This window comes from Rhineura floridana, chromosome 2 (genome assembly GCF_030035675.1).
Source record: "Rhineura floridana isolate rRhiFlo1 chromosome 2, rRhiFlo1.hap2, whole genome shotgun sequence".
Lineage (NCBI taxonomy): Eukaryota > Metazoa > Chordata > Lepidosauria > Squamata > Rhineuridae > Rhineura > Rhineura floridana.
Genome location: NC_084481.1, coordinates 129,724,456 through 129,731,160, shown reverse-complemented (window position 1 = coordinate 129,731,160; position 6,705 = coordinate 129,724,456).

The window sequence follows — 6,705 nt, the reverse complement described above, 5'->3', positions numbered from 1 at the left end:
GGTAGTTGGGTTGATCCAGTGGGCTGTTACCCCAAAGTAACTCTTCTTGCCATTGGTCCAACAATCTGCAGTGGTTGCTATATATGCCACAGCACCCATTCGGTTTGCAAGAGTTTCTCTCATGTGGCATGCTCTCTTCTCAATTCTGTCTCTCAGAGTCTTGGCACATATGATGGTGAGATCTTTGGGGAGTCCAATGCGAACCAGATTAATGAATGATGGTTTGTCCACAGTCTGAAGTGGTAATGTCTCCTCTACAATGAAATCAATGATTCTCCTGTCGAGATTGCTCTGGGTGACAGGCTCCCTGCCAGATCCCCACCTCTCAAGGGTTGTCTGCTGCTGCTTCAGCATTTTGGGAGGAGGGCTATCATGCATTGGTTCAGGAAGGCCACGTCTCCTTGCCTTTATTGCTTCTTCAATTGCTCTCAGCTTCTCAGGGTGTGCCCTCTGAGGAAGAAGAACAAAGCATGAATCCAAGAAAAAATGGAAGAGGAACTTCACAATTTAAACATAAATAGACAATGGACACTCTTTGAGGACCAGCATGACAAAGGCTTACCTCAAAATGGTTCTTCACATTGGATGAGGAGGAAACAGCTGATCTCAGATTTTTGATCCTTGGAAGGCAGTAATTGCATCGTACAACAACATTTTTCCCACTCTGGCTCACAAATGTACAAGCTTTCTCAAAGCCAAACCATGGTACTTGCTGTTCTGCAGATGTGGCTGTGGGCAACTGGCACTGCTTCATGCCCTCCTCCTCCTCGTGCACAGGGCCTCCTTTCTGAACCTCATTTTCTAGTTTTGCCTCCTCAGGATCAACAAGCTGTGACTCAAGTGGCCGCACTAACTGACTGCTGCTCTCAGCAGCAAAACCTGCAACAGGCGTCTCTGTAATAAACAAGAGATAATGCTGCTATATGGGTGAACTTCAGCTGTGATGTGCCCCCATCTCTTCCCCATGCTGCAAGATCCCCCAGTCAGAGTGGAAGTAAGCAGGTCAATAGCACAATTAAAAGAAATCCTATTTGCATCATTTTTGCTCACTAAATAACCCTGCCTGGGCCAGTCTAACCTACTATCTCACAGGGTTGTTGTGAGAACAAAATGAGACTAGGGTTCAAATCCCCACATAGCCATGAAGCTCACTGAGTGACCTTGGGCCAGTCACTGCCTCTCAGCCTCATGAAAACCCTATTCATAGGGTCACCATAAGTTGGAATCAACTTGAAGGCGGTACATATATTTTTTATTTTGAATATGATGATTATGATAATAAATATGCAGCATTTCAAATTAATTCTGTATGAGAAGCATTCCATGCCAAGCTCGGAAAACCAAGGATGAGGTATAAAATGTAGACAAAAATACTTTTGACAAAATGCCGTTTATCTTTTATCTTTTATATATATGAGCCTGGGTAGGGAACATTTAATCTAGCCTACTTGCTTTCAGCAAGAAGGGTTAAGTGCCTTCAGGCTAGGGCAGTCACCAGAAGGCCACAGCAAAGACAAAGGAGCCTAGTGTTGTGGAGATGTTAGATGGGAGCTTTGGGGAGTAAAGATGGAGGCTCCTGAAGGCTGCAATTCTAAACACACTTACTAAGGGATTAAGCCCCACAGAACTCAACAGGACTGACTTCTAAGTAGATATAGTTTGGACTGTGCTGTTGGTAAACCTTGACTAGGGTTCTTCTGCAAAGACATCCATATCCAAGCAGGGTTGGCAACCCCCTGCCTGGAATACCCTGCCCTTATCTTTTAATGTGGCTGCTCCAAATGTTTTTACAGATTTGACCCTTTACTTCAGAAAGAGGTCTGAAAAATGAGTAAGAGTAAGAAGTATCTTTTAAAATTGTTCTTTTCAATTCACTCTTGAATGAACATCATACCTAGGGCAGATCCACACCATTCCTTTAAAGCACATTCAACACCCATTTGAAGTACATGAATCCCACCACAGAATCATGGGAACTGCAGTTTGTTAAGAGTGGTGAGAACTATAACTGTGAGGGGGAAATGACACTTCCCAGAATTCTTTAGGGGAAGTCATGCACTTTAAATGCGAGTTGGATGTGCTTTACACATATTGTGTGAATCCGCTTAATAAATTTTGCCTGCATGTAAATTGTTTTAATTAATTTTTCAAAATGAAAATAAGCTATAAAGTGTAGTGGGTGACCATGTGCTACTCACCATTTCTCAGCCTATCTGCCCCTCAGGATGAAAACAATGGAGAACCATGACTACCCCAAGGCATACTTAAAATGTAAAGGAAGTATTGTACAACCATAGTATGCAATTGGATACTTATAGGGACACAGCATGACAAAACTGGGTGGAAGTAAAAGTTCTACACTTAGGAAAAAGAAACCAAATGCACAGTTATAAGATGGGGGATACTTGGCTCAGCAGTACGACATGCAAGAAGGATCTTGGAATTGTTGTTGATCACAAGCTGAATATGAGCCAACAGTGTGATGTGGCTGCAAAAAAGGCAAATGCTATATCAGGCTGCATTAACAGAAGTATAGTTTCCAAATCATGTGAAGTATTAGTTCCCCTCTATTCAGCACTGGTTAGGCCTCATCTTGAGTGCTGTGTCCAGTTCTGGTCTCTGCACTTCAAGAAGGATGCAGACAAACTGGAACAGGTTCAAAAGAGGGCAACAAGGATGATCAGGGGACTGGAAACAACGCCCTATGAGGAGAGACTGAAGGAACTGGGCATATTTAACCTGGAGAAGAGAAGACTGAGGGGAGATATGATAGCACTCTTCAAGTACTTGAAAGGTTGCCACACAGAGGAGGGCCGGGATCTCTTCTCAATGATCCCAGAGTGCAGGACACAGAATAATGGGCTCAAGTTGCAAGAAGCCAGATTTCGACTGGACATCAGGAAAAGCTTCCTAACTGTTGGAGCCATACAACAATGGAACTAACTACTAGAGAGGTAGTGGGATCTCCGACACTGGAGGCATTCAAGAGGCAGCTGGACAGCCATCTGTCGGGAATGCTTTGATTTGGATTCCTGCATTGAGCAGGGGGTTGGACTTGATGGCCTTATAGGCCCCTTCCAACTCTACTATTCTATGATTCTATGAAAATATTTATATAAGCATGACTATCAAATATGTTTATTTATATAACCTGTAAAGATATTTATAGTGCAATCCTATGTTTGTTTACTCAGAAGCAAGTCCCAATGTATTCAATGGGGCTTACTCAACCAGGGAAAACTGCAGCCTCAAGTGATAAGGAACTTGTTCTTTTAACAAGTCCTTTAAGTTGAGAGCTTATCCCAGTCTGCGTCTGTGTTGAAATTGCTTTTTAATATGTTTTTAAACTTTTTCTTTAAAAAAATGTTTTTAAAGCTTTTAAAAATGTTTTTAAAGATGTTTTGTTTTAATATATTTTAAAGTCTGTTTTTATGATTTTTAAAGTGTTTTTAGTGCTTTTGTTTACTGCCCTGGGCTCCTACTGGGAGGAAGGGTGGGATATAAATAAAATAATAAAAATAAATAAATAAACTTCATTCATTTTTTTAAAAAATGAGTATTAGTTTCCTACATAATAAAAACTGTGATAAACCCTGCCTAATTTCTTTAAAAATAGGGTTGGAGGGAGAGAGATTTACAACACAAACACAAGTCTGCACTTTACTCACAATCATGAAAGGGCGGGGTTGCAGCCAGAGCTTTGAAAAGTTACTTTAAACTACAACTCTCATCAGCCCCAGCCAGCATGGCCACTGGATTGGGCTGATGGGAGTTGTAGCTAGAGCATGATCTGTTTTAAAAAAAGTTGTGCAGGGGGGGTTTACGTTTTGGTGTATATCTCGGGAATTAGACCACCTAGAAACTTTTTTTTTTTAATTGAAGCGGAGAGTCCAGAGAGTAAGGGGTGGTAGCCAGAGAGCCAGAGCTCCCCCAAAAACCAGAGACTCCAGCTGAAAACACACACACCGGGGCACACACACACACACACACACAAATCATCGTCACTCACCTCCACAGCTCTTCGCCATTCTGCTGCAGCCTTCTCCTCCGTTGTTGTCCGTGCCCTGGCTTTTTCCTCCGGCGTCCATTTTTTCCTCTCAGAGTCAGATGCTAGCAGGCTCCCCCTGCCTATTCAACCTCTTCCCTCGTGCCTCCTAACACAGATCACGAGGGAAGAGACAGTCTGCGCAGAGGTCCAATCAGTGTGAGGCACATGTCTTGTGTTAACCAATCACAGCCAGGAGCTGACTTCCCCTTGTTCCCGCCCCCAAGTAACGTCCAACCTAACGTGGAAACGTTAAAGTTGAAGCTGAAAAGTAGGGAAATTACTATTCGTTCTGTTACTTGCCAAATGTAATGGAATTACCCACTCGTTAATTAAAATTGTAACGAATTAAAAGTAACTCGTTAAAAATAATGAGTTACTTCCAAGCTCTGATTTATTGCTACATTTGCTTTTGTAAAAACTTTTCATTGCCTCTAGCTAGTACATGTAAACATCCTGTACATGTAAACATAGCCAAATGTTTGAATGAACAAATTTTCCTTCAATTTGCATTTAATTTGTGTTTGCTATTGCTAATACTAATGCTTCAGCAGTATTTTTGGCATAGTTTTGTAATTTTATAACTGTGGAATTAATTGACAAACCAAATAGTTTCCCTTACATGTTCTAAGACTGGCTGAGGATGGGAAATATGTGCCTAACCAGTGCTATTGCTTAACAACCAACAAGCTTTTCTTAATTTTGTTCATTAACAGTGCAACCTCTCCTCCCCCTTATTTAATCCTCACAACAACCCTGTGAGGTAGGTTAGGCTGAGAGGCACTACTGAGAGGCAGTGACTGGCCCAAGGTTACTCAGTGAGCTTGGTGTCTGAGTTGGAATTCAAAGCTGGGTCTCCCAGGTCATAGTCAAACACTCTAACCACTACACCACACTAGCGCTTACTCTAAGGTAAGGTGTGCATAGCTGTAGGCTAAACACAGCAACACAGATTAAGCAGTAAAAGATCATGGGCTTAACATAAGGGAGCCTCCTAACACTAGGCCAGATTATTTGTCCTTCTAGCCTAGTATTGTCTATTCTGATTGGCAGTAATTCTCTAGGGCAGGAGTGGGGAACCCTTGGCCCTTCAGATGTTGCTAAACTACAACTCCTGTCAGGCCCTGCAAGCATGGTCAATGGCCTTGGGTGATGGGAGTTGTAGTTTAGCAACATCTGGAGGGCCAAGGGTTCCCCATACCTGCTCTAAGGTCTCACGCCAAGGTTTTTCCCATCACCCGCTACCTAGAGAGGTCAGGAATTCAGCTGGGGATCTTCTGCCTATGAACCACACTCTCTGCTATTTGGATATGTTTCCATGGCAGATCAGAACATTTTCCTTTCGCAGAGATCTCTGAGTGTCCTGAAGACAAATGACAGTGTCCCCTATGTGGCAGATAATTCAACTACAATAAACAAAAGCTACAATTGAAGTTATTTTTCATATGATGTAGTTCCAATTGCTGTAACACACCAAAACCAAAATGAAGGAAGCATATCAATAGTATATAAAAAGACACAACATTAGTTTTACTATGAGTACTACCACTTTCATTGGCAGCAGGATTTTTACTGCTAGAGGCCAACTAAGGTACGATCCTGCCAAAGTTAAGGACTTTTAAGACTACTGATTTCAGACATGTACTTTTCTTACTATTGGGAATTAATGATACTTAACCATATTAATTTGGGCTGGATTGAAACCACAGTGCTGTTTTTTTGCTTCACTTTCCTCTTACTACTGGGAAGACCCAACATTTTAGCTAACTCTGTATGTGACCGTAGAGGGCATCCTGAAGAAAAAGAACTTCAAAAGCATGTAAAACCACTGCATTACAATATACCGAAAAGGTTCAGTGCTATCAGTTGTGAACTGAATGAAGACGATATAACAAAAACACTAAAAACACTCTAAAACATAAAAACAGACTTTAAAATATATTAAAACAAAACATATTTAAAAACATGTTAAAACAAATATTTAAAAACATCTTTTTTTAAAAAAGCTTTAGAAACATATTAAAAAGCAATTTCAACACAGATGCAGACTGGGATAAGGTGTCTACTTAAAAGGCTTGTTGAAAGAGGAAGATCTTCAAAAGGCACCCAAAAGATAACAGAGATGGCACCAGTCTAATATTTAAGGGGAGGGAATTCCAAAGGGTCGGTGCCACAAAACTAAAGGTTTGCTTCCTATGTTGTGCGGAATGGACGTCCTGATAAGATGGTATCTGCAGGAGGCCCACACCTGCCAAGAGTAGTGATAGACTGGGTATATAACAGTAAGACGATCTTTCAAGTATCCTGGTTCCAAGCTGTGTAGGGCTTTGTACATCAAAACCAAAACCTTGGTCTGGTAGCTAATAGGCAGCCAGTGCAATTCTTTCAGCAGTGGGTTGACATGTTGGCAATACCCTGCCCCAGTGAGCAGCCTTGCCACCACATTTTGCACCAGCTACAGCTTCCAGACCAACCTCAAGTGCAGCCCCACATAGACCACATTAGTCATCCAGCCTGGAGGTTACCAGTGCATGAACAACAATGGTCAGGCTATCCCAGTCCAGAAACAACCACAGCTGTCTTACCAGCCAAAACTGATAATAGGCACTCCTAGCCACTGAAGTCACCTGGGCCTCTAGCAACAAAGTTGCAGGAGCATC